The sequence below is a fragment of the Lygodium microphyllum genome, chromosome 21 (genome assembly GCF_053477565.2).
Source record: "Lygodium microphyllum isolate KBCC chromosome 21, Lygodium_microphyllum_v1.1.10, whole genome shotgun sequence".
NCBI classification, from domain to species: domain Eukaryota; kingdom Viridiplantae; phylum Streptophyta; class Polypodiopsida; order Schizaeales; family Lygodiaceae; genus Lygodium; species Lygodium microphyllum.
In genome coordinates this window covers 19,527,457-19,544,178 of record NC_141155.1, presented here as the reverse complement: position 1 = coordinate 19,544,178, position 16,722 = coordinate 19,527,457, and the positions used below count along the sequence as shown (strand labels likewise).

At 36.6% G+C, this 16,722-nt stretch overlaps 1 long non-coding RNA gene across 1 annotated transcript; it reads left to right on the top strand.

Annotated features, from left to right (window-relative positions):
- The first annotated feature begins 203 nt into the window (after window positions 1-203).
- On the top strand, window positions 204-944 carry LOC148017790 (uncharacterized). Its single transcript, XR_015687624.1, has 4 exons — window positions 204-300; window positions 383-454; window positions 532-603; window positions 698-944. It is a non-coding gene; the product is annotated as an uncharacterized LOC148017790 (long non-coding RNA).
- Window positions 945-16,722: the final 15,778 nt, after the last annotated feature.

Sequence of the window (16,722 nt, the reverse complement as noted above, 5' to 3'; positions counted from 1 at the left end):
AGTCTTTTTCCATTTGACTGTCTCTAACACTTAACCTATGTTTCAGGACTATTTAAACTCAGGACTATTTAAACTCAGATCGTAGTTTTATGGAGCTACTACAAGGAATTCCATCTGTATGAGGAATATATACATATATTCTTAATTATTGTATACTTTTAAATTAAAAGATATTTCATTTTAAGTTTTACTTTTCTTGTATTATAGGGTTCATGTAGTAGTGAACACTCTCTTCCACAAGATATGATCCAAGATCCTGAGGAGGTTGAAGTAGCATGGAAAAGTCTTCGTGTACGAAAGGTATTCTTAGCCATCTCTTGATATTTTATTTTAATATATGCATTTAATAAATTATATCTAATAACAAACTTATTGTGATAAGATGAGCGAGAAAATGCAGTAAAGGAAGCAACAACAAAAGGAGAGTAAGGGCAAAAATAAGAAATTATCTAAGGTACTTCTTTGCATTTCTTTTTTCTAAATGTGGCATAATTTAATTTTGTTAACTTTATTTTATTGTCTATACTATAGGCTCTCGACCATGTTGAGCCATCAAAAAGTGTGGATCCTTCTAATACAGAATTGCCATCAAGAACTTCATCGGTAACTCAATGTTATTAAATATTAAGACAATAGAGTAGCTAATTAACTTATGATGTAGTATCACACTAATCTATGTTGTATTTCTAAAATGCAGGTTGCTAATGCCTTTGAAGAGGAAGACCAAGAAATCATTCTCCTCAAATATTTAGACATCCAATCCATTGATGAGCTATATGCATCCTTAAAATCTACATATGGTGTTATTAAGAGAGATCCTACTTTTTTAGGAGGACACAATGAGCAAACATTGCTAGCCATGAGAAAAGCTATCGTGGATTGATTACTCTATAGAGAGAAAATTCACGTCACAAAAAATCACAATAAACCTTTTGTCAAGATTGTGGGAGAGAAGGAAGGAGTCTCACTTGTAGCTTTCTTGCTTGCACAATGGGGGAATACACACACAGGTGGAGGCTGAAAATAGTTTTCCTCTTCTTAGTTGTGTAAGCCAAAAAGAACTCTAGTACATAGAAATAGAAGAACCCTATATGTGGGTCTCAAACCAAGCAGGTCTCTGAACTTGCGCAGCTTCTCTGCGCCCAATGTCTTCGCGAATATGTCAGCTACTTGATCCTCTGTGCTGACATAAACTAGATTAATAAGACCTAGCAAAACCCTCTCCCGCACATAGTGATAATGCACCTCAATGTGCTTTGTTCTAGCATGATAGACTGGGTTATTTGCCAAGTGTATACTGCTCATGTTGTCACAATAAATGACAACTGGCCCATCTGTAGGCTGATGCATATCATAAAGTAGCTTATGCAACCAAGCTACCTCACATGCAACCATTGCTGCACCCCTGTACTCAGCCTCTGTGCTCGACAAGGCAACTGTAGGCTGTTTCTTGCTGCTCCAAGTGATTACAGTACTCCCAAAAGAGAACACATATCGACTGGTAGATCGTCTATCAGAAATACTACCAGCCCAATCAACATCAGTGTATCCATGCAACTGTATCTGAACCCCAGTCTCATAAAATAGTCCATATTGCAATGTGGACTTCACATACCTGAGTATGTGTCTAGCCGCATCCAAATGCGATTTCCTTGGAGCCTGCATAAACTGACTTACCAATCCAACAACATAGCTCAAATCTGGCCTGGTAATAGTCATATAAATCAAACTTCCTACTATGCGTCTGTACATAGTAGGGTCTTCGAGAAGCTCACCTGCATCTGCGCTCAGCTTCACATTCTGCTCCAAAGGAACTGAAATAGGCTTACAGTCTGTCATCCCATATTTGGACAGCATGTCCAATCCATACTGCCTCTGCAAGAGCCGTAACCCACTTGGTGATCTAATCACCTCAATGCCCAAGAAATAACGCAGCTCTCCCAAATCCTTCATCTCAAACTTCTGCTTCAATAGCATTTTCACATGAAGGATATCTTCATCACTATCACCTATCATAATCATATCATCAACATAAATGACAAGTAGCATAATACCTTTCTCTGTTTTTCTCACATAAAGTGAGAAATCTGCCTTGGAAATCTGAAAGCCAACAGTGACAAGATAGTGTCCTATCTTGTTAGACTATGCTCTAGGTGCTTGCTTCAAGCCATACAAGGCTTTCTTCAACCTGCAAACAAACTCAGGATAAACAGCATGCACATAACCTGGTGGCTGCTCCATATATACCTCTTCTTGCAAATCACCATGCAAGAAGGCATTCTTTACATCCATTTAGATGTAAAGACCATTCCTTTGATGCAGCCATAGCAATGACTGCTCTTACGGTTGCGATCCTTGCAACCGGACTGAATGTTTCTTCATAATCAATGCCATATGTTTGTGCATACCCCTTGACTACTAATCTTGCCTTGTATCTGTTCACAAAACCATCTGCATTGTGCTTCACCTTATAAACCTACTTACAACCAATTGCATTCTTATCTTTAGGCAAAGATACCAATTCCCATGTAGCATTTGCTTCCAAGGCATCCATTTCTTTATCCATGGCTTTCTCCCATTTTTCTTTTTCCATGGCTTGCTCAAAAGAAGTGGGTTCTGGTTCCTGTATCACTTTGACCATATAGGCATAGTGAATGGACGTAAATCCATCATATTTCAGCCTACTCACAAGATACCTAGCTCTGGTAGACCTGCGCAAAGTAGGTTCACTCCCACGTGCTCTCAAAACATCTCTTGTCTTCCTTACTCTAGGTGTAACAATAGAAGGAATACCCAACTCATCATCAATGCTCTGTTCTGAGCCACTAGATTCACCATCCACATAAGAGTGAACTGCATTCACATCAAACATGGGCTGATCTACCTTCTCTTTTCCTTTTTGTGAAATCTGCATACCACTATCTGCATTGTTTTGAGGAGATTCTCCTGATCTCAATCTGCCTATCCATGGCGAAGAATGTGAGCCGCTGTTAGAGGACACTCCAGGTCCACTAATATTTTGTGACTGCTGCTGTGAATTCTGTGCAGCATTACGATTTTGTGCATCTACATCATCAATCACATTTACTGGTTTATACCAACTACTCATCTCATCAAAAACAACATCTCTGCTTAATGTAAACTTACGAGTAGAAGGGTTATAGCATCTATACCCTTTCTGCTGTGCAGAGAGTAACCAATAAAGATGCACTTCTCAGCTTTTGGATCCAACTTGGATCTCAACTCATCTGGCACATGAACATAGGCAATGCAACCAAAAATCTTCAAATGAGAAATATCTGGTTTCCTACTAGTATACCTCTCCTCTGGAGTCATCCCATGTATTGCTGCAGTGGGAGTCCTGTTCATTATGTAGACTGCTATAGCAACTACTTCAGCCCAGTAAAAATATGGCAAGTCTTTTTCATTGAGCATGGCACGAGATACCTCTCCAATATGCCTGTTTTTTCTTTCTGCAATTCCATTTTGTTGTGGGGTATGACTGCATGAATATTGCTGCTTTATGCCATGCTCCTGCAGGAACCTTGCAAACTCATTTGAGAGGTACTCTCCCCCTCCATCTGACCTTAGGCATTTTATTTGCAGGCCTGTTTATTTTTCAACCATAGCTTTAAGAGTTTTGAAATGCCCAAAAACTTCACTTTTCTTTTTCATAAAATACACCCAAACTTTTCTGCTATAGTCATCAATAAAAGTGACAAAATAATGGCAGCCTCCAAGAGATGTAGCTTTAGTAGTCCACACATCAGAGTGGATTAATTCCAATGGCTTCTTACTCTCTTGAACATGTCTAGGAAATGGTTTCCTTGCCTGTTTTCCAAACTGACAGGCTTCACATACCTTATGTATTTTTGCAACCTTGAATTTAGGCAATCCTGCAATAATATTTTGGGCTTGCATTGATTTAAGTCGCTGTACATTAACATGACCAATGCATTTATGTCAGATATCAATATCTGCAACTACACCGATTCCATGTGCAAACATTGCTGCACTCAATTCAGGCATGTCTGCATCCAACATAAACATTCTGCCCTTTTTCTTTCCTTTTGCTATCAAGCGACCTTTATTTTTCATATCCTCAACAAAGCATCCATGAGAATTAAATTTGACCTGCAAGCCCTGCTCAACCATTTGACCAACAGAAACCAAGTTCTTGGTGATATTCGGGGCATGCAACACATCTGACAGGTATTTCTTTTTTTCATCTTGCATAGACAAAGGAAATTTTCCAATCTGCACAATAGGATGTGCAGTATCATCACCAATCACCACAAATCCTGGTTTTTCCATTTTCCTTGCATGCTGCATCTATTCTGCATGACCTGTCATGTGGTTTGATACACCTGAGTCAACATACCACACATCATTGCTTTCTTCTGCACTTGTCACAGAATTGGTCATGTGTTGGACCATAAACAAATGCTCATTTCTGTCATCACCCTGTCTACTAGAAGATGCATAATTCCCTTGTTGCAATTTTCCATTCATAATGTCATTCTACTTTTTATAGTAGTCTTTAGCCATATGATCCATTTTACCACAGTAGTAGCATTTAACATTGCTGTTTGCATTTTGGCCTCTTTGCCATCCACCACGACCTCTTTGGCTCCCCCTGCCTCTAGAGTTACCACGTCCTCCTCCATAGGACTGGTTTTCTTGAGTTTGTTGCATATTCTGATTTCTACCACGGCCTCTAGATTAGCCTCCTTTACCTCTGCCTCTACCTCTTCTAGCATTTGAGTAGAAGACAGTTTCTTTTGAAGTTCCTCCTGAAGAAGATGCACCACCATTTCTCTGCTCCTCAGAAATTAGAAGAGCAATCAACTCCTCAAAATCAGGAAATCTTTCACGGACGGAAATGGATGTTCGGAACTATACATAATCCTTTCCTAGACCATTCAAGGTCACAGAAACTAAATCATGATCTTCCACTGGCGACCCAATGGAAGCAAGTGTATCTGCAATCTTCTTCACCTTCATGTGGTAGTCATTGATGCTCATACTTTCTCTTTGCACATTGTGCAACTCTTGCTTGAGCTGCATTTTCCTGGCTTGCGTGTTTGTGCTATACATTTTTGACAAAGTATCCCATGCCTCCTTTGGCGTACTTGCATCCTGAATATGCACAATCATAGAGTCTGAAATACTGATAGACAGCAAGTACATAACTTTTCTGGCTCTCTCATGCCATCCTTTAAATGTTTGCATTTGCTGTTGATTGGGAACATCAGGAAGAACTGGTTCTTCTTCATTTCCTGCAACGAATTCCCAATATCCTTTTCCCATAAGGAAATTCGTCATTCTAAACTTCCATGCTTGGAAGTTGTTCTTGTCAAGCTTTTCAGTGACAATCTGTGAAAGAGAATCAGACGCCATTACAGAACACTGCAAAAAATTTTGTCACTGCAAAAAACATAGCTTCAGCCTCACAAGGGCAAATCTGCAAAACTGACGAAAGTGGTATTTGACCACACAGTCACTTCCTAGTGACAATTTTGCATCAATAGGCAACAAGGATGATTCTGTAACTCCCAATGTCTCTGCGCATAGGCATACGATGCAATTTCTACAGTAACTTTTCACCGACCTGTAGAATAGTGGTTGCACAACATAAAACATGGCCTTTTCCTGAGTGCATGCGGAAATCTTCCGCCTCCAAAACAGGCCCCGAAATGGCCTCGAATCAAAAAAACAGGGCAACCAATGGCTAAAGCCCTTGCCCCCAATATATACTGCCCTCTTGCTACACTGCGAAGGGTGTCTCAATCTGAGACAATGCACTCTTGCACTTTTCGGCTGTGCTACATGCAGAGACTTGCTCCCAAACTCAAAAAATGAAAGAAACACTGATTCTCTTACCAAAACACCACGAACTTGGTTTGCTTTCTTGAGCTCCTTACCACGAACCAGGCTTTGATACGATGTCAAGATTGTGGGAGAGAAGGAAGGAGTCTCACTTGTAGCTTTCTTGCTTGCACAATGGGGGAATACACACATAGGTGGAGGCTGAAAACAGTTTTTCTCTTCTTAGTTGTGTAAGCCAAAAAAAACTCTAGTACATAGAAATAGAAGAACCCTATATATGGGTCTCAAACCAATCTCAACTAACTAAGGTGGTATACTGACTGAGCCACGAACTAGAGTAGATAAGGATAGCTGTCATCTAGCTATTATTCATGGGTGGTGTACCAACCGCATCTACAGCTAACAAGTCAGTGACATAAATGCACAATGGTTACCCTGGCATATCACGAGTGGAGCTCGATATCTCAACACCTTTGAGTATTGATGATATATGCATCTTGAATTGACCTCTTTATTAATGAAGATAACAGCTTTTAATTATTTCTATTATTTTAATTTATATTTTTTATCATAATAGTAAATTTTAAAACTATTTACATGATTGCAACTAGTTTTCTTATATATAAAAATACTATATGATTAGTTCTAACTAGTCTGTTTATATAGTAAAATTTCACTACATGGATAGTTAGAGAATTTTGAAATTCCTATACAGGAATATTTTACTATGTCACTAACTTGTAAAGAGTTCCACTTTTACTAGTTAAAACTTTTTCTAGATACTTTGATAAGTATCTAGAAAATTTCTCTTTTTTTTCTATATGGATACGTGTCTAAAGTTCCTTGTGACCTTCTCTGACAACAGCATTCAAACAATCTCAATGATCCATCCCCTTCCCACAAGGTGCCCCCCCAATTGCCATCTTCCAATTATTATAACCTCCCATATACTCTACGTTTTCAAGCTTTTCCAAAGCTTTTCTAAGGCTACAATTGACCACTAGTAGCCACTATGGTTCTTTTCTTTTGTAGACATGTTGTTGCACAACACTTAGTGTTGGTGGTCATGGTGCTTGTCTTCCTCATTGTGGAAGTCACATGCTCTTGAGTTTAGGAAGTTGGGATATTATGGGAACATTATGTGTGAGTTTTGGCAACCAGATCCGATTGTTGCTAGCATAGTAGCCCTAAGTCTTAAGCAAAGCCTTAGGAACCCATCTAGTTAGGCTAGATTGTGGTGCTAGCATCACCGCCATTCTTGGTTGGAGATTGATTTTCACAAAAATGATGAGCACGTGAGTAGACATGTTCCTTTTTACATGATGGTTCTAGAATCCATTCTTGGTGGTTCATATTAGATTTGATAGACTAATTTGCTATGGTCTACTTAATCTTTGACCAAATCAGCGAGGAGAGTATCATTACTCTCTTTGAGAGAAATTGGGAGATATTGAAGGTGCGTGCTAAAAGTCGTGATGATCTTGATGTTGGGTAACTCTAGGTGGATGTGTTGTATTTGAGATTGACTATACACTTGGTTAGTTGCTTGGATGGGCATCCCAATAGTACTTCATTACCAACTCCTTCGGTGTTAGGTAACACATAAAATATGGTAGGTAGACTTTCATTCTTGACAATCAACACAATTTGACATTTTCCCAATAGTCCATAAGGGGTTTCTTTGTATGGATTCAGCTTTCCAATCCTTGGAGTTAGTGTTGGTTGCCCAATACTCATCCAATCCTTATATGTCATAATGTTATAATCAACATCTTCATCGATATTGGGGTATTGGGACTTCATCTTTGAGGTATTAGGGTTTCATCTTTAGGGTCAAGTTCAATTATTTCAATAGCGTGTATGGTAGTAGGTGGTAGTACCATTGGGGTTTCATGCAATGAATGTGCTATTAGATAATATTTATTAATTTGACTTCCATTGTTAAAGCCTATTCCTTCGCTATCCAATTTTTCAAGCTCGATTGCCCATTCTGCTGATTGCATGCACTCGGAAAAGGGCCTAGGCCGCAAAACTTCATCTTCTACTTATGTCCCATGATGGAGTAGAGCAATATATAGTCACCCTTCTCAAAATCCCATTGTTTAACGTGTGTGTCAAAACTAGGTCTTTGATCATGCTTTTTTGAACATAAGAGCATGTGTTACTAGTCATCGAAGTTTGAGGTAATTGTTCTAATTCTATTAATTGATTGGTCCAAGCCTCTTAGCCTTCCCACCTTTCCTGTATAATTGGACTAATCACCATAGCCACTAGCATAGTGTAAGAGAAGTCTAAGAAGAGAGTTCTAATGGAGCAAGTGGACCATATGGACCAATGGAGTCAAAGTTTGTGCTCTCATTGCTACAACTTGAGGGGTAGAGGCAAGGGTCATGCTACATTTTTTGTCAATTCTTGTGCTTATTACATTGAAGGATCAACTATGCTTGAATTTTTTGGAATTGTTGCTCATGCTCTCACTAGCAATTTGTGCAATATTTCTCCCATCATGACTTTTTGCTCTGATTAGATGCTATCCCTAGTAATTTATGCAATATGTTTGCCATCATGAAGCTTCCCTCTATATCTTGAGGGAATTCCAATGCTTATACAATTGTGTCTATACATGTCTACTTTGCTCAATGTAAAATAATATTAATCAATGTATTGTTGTACTTGAGCAATGTAAGATAGAAATCAATCATTCTTTTATTGTAATTTTTCCATTGCATTGTTGTGGGAGGAAGCTATGGGATTTAAGCAATTGGAAGATTGATGAGTAGATAACTCACACCAAACTCATTATCTATAATCCACATCTAATGTTTACTCGTTTTCTTTCTTGAAACATACAATGTTTAGATCAAGAAGGTTATGAATTCAAAATGATGTCAAATTTTCAAGATGTCCAAGAGTCAATGAGAGTCCAATTTTTAAAGGTGTAATAAAGTTAGTATTTGGTGAAGTTACTTCTACTTCCATAGAAAAGCTTGTGAAAAGCTTTAGAAATCTTGTAGACAAACAAGCTTCTAAAGATACTAATCAAGTACGGATACTTTGCAATAATATACACATTCTTGTTTTTTTTAACATATAGCTAGGATGGGCTTAGCTTGGTAAGTGCATATTAAAGTTTCAAGTCTTTGATGCTTTTGGTGGACCAAGTCCACAACATTTTGTACAAATGTTTACAAGCTCTAACACATGCATAGTCAATTTATACTCTTTAAGAGTCTAGTGACTAGCATCAAATTGCTTGTAATATACAAAATCTAGCTTGAAGACGTGTCATGATTTACTATACTTATGCATATTTTCCAAGCTTTTTATCTTGTAGATATAAAGAAGCTTAAGAAATTAGTGTTGGGTTATGTTTGTTTTTTGGATAATAAAGGACTTGATTGAAAGGATTACTTTATAAGTTTATATGCTTTGGTAAAGCTTTTACATTAAGTCAATATTTATATTAGTATATTTAAGTCTAGTAAAGAGCTATATAACTTATATTAAGCTTAGTTTTCATATTAAGTTTGCAAGGTGTGACATAAAACTAGCACCATATTATAATGTACATTAGTCAGCTTGGTGTTTATGTCTCAAGTTTAAAAGACTTTGCACTAAATGATATTATGTCCTAATGTCAAACGACTTGGAACATAATAATGCTAAACCATTGTTTACATAAAGCTTGGTATTCTTTCCCCTAGTTCAAAAGACTTGGCATAAGAAGATACCATGATATGATTACATAAAGCCTAAGTTTATAAGACTTAGCACAAAAAACATCAGGTTCTCTTTATGTGCTATGCTATTTTCCTTTTTTAGATGGTTTACATTTAACATTTTTCATTGAAATATATGTATTATATGTGACATTATCTTTCCACAATTAACCACAATAATAAACATAATATATAGCATACATGCATGGGAAGGACCTCCTTAGTTAAGAGCAATATTTCATTCATTATTTTGGCATGTAGAAGAAAATGAGCTTATAGCTATGTATTATGAATTATTTTGTTCCTAATTCTTGTAATTTCTTTTCATTGAGCAAGTGTAGCTACACAAATAGCATTTACTGCTCAATGTCAAGCTATTTTTGACAAATAATAAATATTATTAGATGAGTTGTTTTGGTTCTCTAGAAAAGCATCTCATTTATTGACACCATAAGATTAAACTATTTTATCATTGAAAAATGTTGGCCTCAAATTTCAAGCAATAAATTTGACTTTCATATAGGTATCATAACATAAAAAGTATGGTGTTTCTTAAAACTATCCCTAGTGACACTAGATGTGGATTATGGAGCATGATGAAACCTTGTGGATGTTCAAGAGTGAAGATTAAGATGCCTAGGCTCATGCATTTGTGAACCATTGTCTTTGGACATGAATGATATATTAGCATGGCATGTGAGGCAACCCTTTGAAGGGTGTGAAAAGGTGAATTACATACTATTTTGGTTGGTATTATAGGATGTGCAAGCATTAAAATATTCAATTATTTTAGGATGGGGGGTATCAAAGCCTAAAAAAGTCCATCATGGGGTGGTCATGTAGGTTGTGATGCTGATAAGAATAAGTGATTGCACAAAGTAGTGGAGCATGTGGTTCAAAAGGTGGTAATCTAAAAGGTATGCTAAATCATTAAAATTCTAAGGTTGATGTGATTGAGGTTGTTGGCTATTATAAATTGAGCTTAAGCTTCATTGCATGCTTGGTGGCATTGGATGATGTTAGCTTACCTAGCTTGGTGTGTATATGCATATGATGATGTACATATTTGTGGATTGTTGCATGTTTGGAGCATAGCATGTAAATCAATGTTGGAGCATGAGTACATATATGAGGAGTAGAAATTTTATATGTAGAACCCTAAAACTTCTTCTACATAGCTTTATCTCCACCATTACCATACCAAAAGATATATTATGCACAATGAAAACATGATTTATCATTGGCTAATTATCTCTGAATTGCATGCCTAATTTTATACATAGGTGATACCTTCATTCAAATTCTAGATATGTGCATATATTAGTACTCTCTGGGCTACAATCCTTAATGTTTTCAAAGAGCGGTATGTTGATATGATGCTTGGATATTGATCTCTAAAAGAAGCAAAAGTTGGTGATACTTTGCTTTTGTTTTCATGTTTTCTTTTATGGGCTCTTATGTATGCTAACTATATGGATCTCATTATGATGTACACCAAAAGTATGATCCTTTGAAGGTTACTTTTAGATTATGAGAAAACTTGGGTTTATCATGAGCTATGATAAATTATTCATGCTTGTACTATTTGAATATTTGTTTTGATGCAAAGTAGGTGAATAAGAAGAGAATTCTAGGACCTTTGTGATTTTGATGTATGCATTTGTTTATGTGTTATATTGTTCTTGAAGTACCTACCCTTAGTCATTTACTTTAGAGGCATCATTCCTTCCTTATCTATGTTTGTGGCAAAGTAGATTTTTTAGTCATTGCTTATATATGATTGTAGCAATATCACACAATTATATGTAGAAATGGGTACAAAATAAATTTTTACTATATGTTATGTACATGTGAAATGGAGGTCATATTATTGTGTTACATATCGTAAATAGGGGTTTTAAAAAACTTTTCGCTCAAGGTGGCATGTCTCCTTTATAAAGAGTGAATCCCTCAAGAGTCATCTCCAAGCCCAACTTCATGGTATCTACATGATTTATTGCTCATCATTATTCATTATTCTTCTCTATTTTTATAATGATTTAGTTCTATCTCTTCTAAAGAAGGAAGAGGAAAGCATGATCTAGAGAGGGAAAATAAAGAACCAAAACAAAGAGATTGGTTGAAAAAAGAAAAAGAGAAGAGGAAGCTAGACCCACAAAATGATAGAGGTCGACCTATTCCATCAGGATTGACTCTTAAGAGGAAATAGAGATTAGATTCACATTGAACAACCATTAGGGTAGATTCTCAACTTTGGGCCTTGTAAGAAATTCCATCTCAATGTAGAGAGAGGTAATTCAAAAAGCATTAAGAATTATATAAAATTGAAAATTTTCTTCTTTTTTTCTAAAATTTATAAATTATCCCATAGCTTTTAAGTTCTTAGTTAGCCCTAATTAAGATTTTAGAGGTCAATACTTAGAATAGATTACCTGATGCTTAGAATTTGATGGTAGATTATGTGGGACTACAGGCAGAGTTTCTCTTTATCAAAAGATGAGCCAAAAACTATGTGAAGGCTTGAGTTAATCTCATCATATTACATTTTGAAGCATTTGTGTATTCTCATTTTTTTAAAGTAACCTCACAAACATCACAAATAGGGATGATTGAGGGTGAATCAACATCACAAACAGGGATGGCTGAGGTCGAATCAATATCACAAATGGAGATGGTAGACTCATAGTCCATAACAAATATAATAACATATTTACAACTTGGAGGCCTTGCAATCATACTCTATTCAATCATTTGAAGTTACTCTAAATGAATATGATGGTATCCTAAAATTTGTACTCAAGCTTGATAAGTGTCAGATTGTAAAGGATAGAAAGCTATAACAAATTACCATTACCTTGATGAACTAGGCACATGATCCAATTATTTCAAAGGGAAAACCAAAATGGTTTAGTGTCCAATTCGAGAATAATGTGTTTTCTCTAGGTTCCTTTGAGATGAGCAATATATTTATATTGAAATCTCACTCATGTTAAAAATAAAAATATATTGGAAGTTCGCTCGTACTAATAGTGTGGTTGTGTTGAAATAAGAGTGTTACATGCTTATAATATGTGTGCATTTTAGGTTATGTCTAATAAATTTGAAACCTTGCATTAAATGTTTCATAAGACAAATATACCACAAATAATGAGCAAAGGAATGGGAGAATCTTGGAGGTGGACAGCTTTGGACGATAACAGAGTAGTGTCTAGTAGGTGATCTCATGACCCTAAAATGCATGTACATGTTCCAAAGGGGGCCAAATCAAAGAGCCCTTCTATTATATTGCATGAATAGTGCAAAGAAAATTAACCAAAAGAATTGAAAAAAGGTGATATGCACCTTAAAATTTCAAATTCGAGACCAATTTTAGATATTCCATTGTGAAAAATCCATATTTGCACAATGCATAGTCTACACAAAATTATTAAGGATTTACTTTTCTTATAGATATGTTTTGTGAGGACAATACAACCTAGGCTTGCATAGGTCAAGGCGGCCTGGGGAGGTCAATCAAAAATATATGTATATATCACATGGGTTCAACATAAGGGATTTTTAAAATACCATTTTTACACATTTTTTACATACAAAAGGGTCCCATATAAAGGGATTACTTACATATTGAATATAAAAGGGTTATGTTTTATTAAGGAAAAATTCATGGATAAGGATATTTGTAAATATACCTTAAACACACGTGATATAGAGGGTATATATATAGTGAATTACTTGGTGGTCAAGGCAATTGCAGTACTTGAGAAGGCCTTGTCAAACATTGGTTTATATGGTAGAAATGTGAATATTAAAATTTTTGAGAAAAGGTAAGGATGGTCGAGACATGCCAAATAAACTCTCCATTGGAGGTGTGAAAGCATGAAAATTTCTATCTGCACCAGCCTTAGATTATAATCATTATTAAGAAATATAGTTCACTCAAAAGATTCAACACAATAGCTAGAAGTGCAACTATAATGTAGTTGTAGACCATGCAAAGAGTGATTTGCTAAGAAGTTGTAGATCTTTTTTATGCTTTACCATGCACACTATATATAATCATTCCCGTTGGTTTGCCAAAAAAATGGTAGTCTATCAGTGTAGTCAACTCAAGGAATGGCGAAAGCCCATTGTCAAAATCATACTAGTAATTTCAGTCATACAAGACATCATGGAGAAGCAAAGAAAGCTAATAGTTTAGAAGAATTACATCAATGGATCTAAAAAATTTTGTTCATAGAGCTAATAGGAAAGAAACACTAAGAATATCTAAAATTAACAAAGCAATGCAACATTTGGAGAGAAAAAGAAGAAAGGAATATTGGCAAAATTTTAATGCAACAATGAAACATACTATTTGGTGACAAACCAAACAAAGACAAGGAAAAGCTTGGATATCCATAACCAACAATTCCTCACAAACCCATACTTAATGAAATATTCGATAAAATTTGTAAAAAACTTAACACAATGGAATACTCAACAATTTTTGTAAATATCCTTATGTAAGTAAAATGACAATACAATGGTCGAAACTCACTCCTCTACTCGTGGCCTCTTTAAAGTTGTCCTAGCTTCATCATGTAATTTTTTTACTAGTTGTTGCTCTAATGTTGTTTAAAATCAGAGAAGGGTTGAGGAAACATAGAGTAGCAGTGTGCTATCTCCTCTCATTTCTCATTTGTCCATAATCACACATAACTGAAGTGAATAAAACACTTAGGTCTAACTGACCATCTACACTAACTGTGATTAAACCTAGAGTCATCGACTTATTCAATGTCCACATATAGAGACAGCTAGACAACAGCCAAGTGTCGGGTACACACGAGCTAACTGTGATTAAACCTAGAGTCATCGACTTATTCAATGTCCACATATAGAGACAGCTAGACAACAGCTAAGTGTCAGGTACACATGAGCAAAAGGTGAAAGAGCTTGAAGTCTTAACACTCCCCCTCAAGCTCAAGATAGCATCTATACACTAAGTAGCTGCCCAAAAACATTGAACTTATCTTTACCCAAAGACTTGGTAAATATATATGCAACCTATTCATTTGTCTTCACATGCATAAGATCTATTCTGCCTGCAAGAACCATCTCTCTAATAAAATGGTAGTGTACCTCAATGTGTTTAGATCAGGCATGGTATACTGGATTTGTTGCCAGAAGTACACTACTGAGATTGTCACAAAATAAAGTCACTGGAGCATCCACCTATATGTCCAAATCAGCCATAAGCTTGAGCAGCCATGCAATCTCACATGCTCCCAATGCCTTAGTACTAGACAATGCAACCGTTGGTTGCTTCTTGCTGCTCCAGTTGATCATTCCACTTCTAAATCCAAAGGCATAACCACTTGTAGATTTGTGATCATATGAGCATCCTGCCCAATCCGCATCCATGTATCCATTCAGTTTCAAGGCCTTATCTTTCTCATAGAACAACCCATAATCTACAGTGGAATTTATATGTCTCATAATCCATCTAATACACACAGGAGATGACACATAGCATAGCATTGAGCATAAAGGCAGAGTACCTTTAGTGATTCATGATGGCAGAATGAAGAATTTGCATGGTGTATTGCATGTCCCATCTATTACTAAAAATTTGCTGTCTGTGGGTCATATGATTGAGCAGAATCTCTAGGTTTGGTTTAATAAGCATGGCTCCTTCATTGAAGAGTTTGGTAATGGCTGCAAATTGATTGCTTGTGGTCATAGACAAGGCATGATGTTCACTTTGGATGCCGCTTTTACAAGTTGAAATCAGTCATGTTTTCTCATGGCTCAAGCACACAGAGACTTAGAAATATGGCGTAAGAGAGTGGGGCATGTTAATCTTCAGTGACTGCAAATGATGCAGAAGAAACAACTTGTGATAGGTCTACCTAAGTTTGCATACACTGATATTGGTCATGTTTGTGATGCTCGTCAATTTGGCAAACAGTCAAGGTTTCCTTTTGTCAAGCATTTACGAAATAGTACGTGACCATTGCAATTGATTCACTCTGATGTGTGGGGGCCAGCCCATAATGCATGTATGGGAGGTTCCAAATACTATATGACATTCATTGATGACTTTAGCCACTATACTTGGGTGTACATACTGAAAACAAAAGATGAAGTGCTGGCCATTTTTAAGCAATTTAAGCAGCAAGTTGAGAAAGAAATTGATTGTTACATTTCTTGTTTGAGATCGAACAGTAGTGGGGAGTATGTATCACATGATTTTGACAAATTTTTGGCTGAAAATGGCATACATAGTTAGTTTACGTGTAGCTACACTCCACAGCAGAATGGAGTACTTGAATGGAAGAATAGGGTATTGATGGAAGCTGCTCATGCAATGATGAATGAGAAGAATATCCCGCTCTATTATTGGGCTGAGGCTATTATGATAGCCATGTATATCTTGAATAGGACTCCCATTGCAGGCATTCATGATGTGACACCCTTTCAGAGGTTGTATGGTTACAAACTTGATGTCAACCACATGAAAGTATTTGGGCGTCTTGCTTATGTGCATATTCATGATGGGAAGAAAAAGAAGCTAGATCATCCAAAAGCACATAAGTGTGTATTTATTGGTTATGCACATGAAAAGAAGGCATATAAATGTTATGATCCCTCTACATAGTGGATACTTGTGAGCAGGGATGTTATATTTGATGAGATGGCTACTTAGTATGCATCACCTACAGTAGTACTATCTGATATGCCTTCTATACAAGCTTCTACAATTGATTTGCAGCAGAGTACTGCATTGAGAGGTCCTAGTGTGATGGATGTGTCTTCCTCTGTATCTCCATGGACAAGGAGATTGCGTAGTTCTGGCTCACCATCCACTGACACCACTATGTTGGTGAGCGGGAGATATGATGTGATGGATAGCAAAGGGAAAGAAAAATTCTTTGAGGATGCATCTGGTATGATGACACCTGGCATGATGACTTCAGGCTATGACCTAGCTGGTAGTCTAGATAGTGAACTTGGTATTCTGATTGTGTATATGCTTGGTACTAGGTAGAGTAGGTACATTCTGCCTCATGAGAGAGGGAAATTGAGTAGTGCACCACAGCTCAGACACTGGCAGGAGGTTAGGTATCATGTAGATAGATTGACTTACAATGGTTACTTAGTGAATCATTATGCTTATATGACACAGGTATCA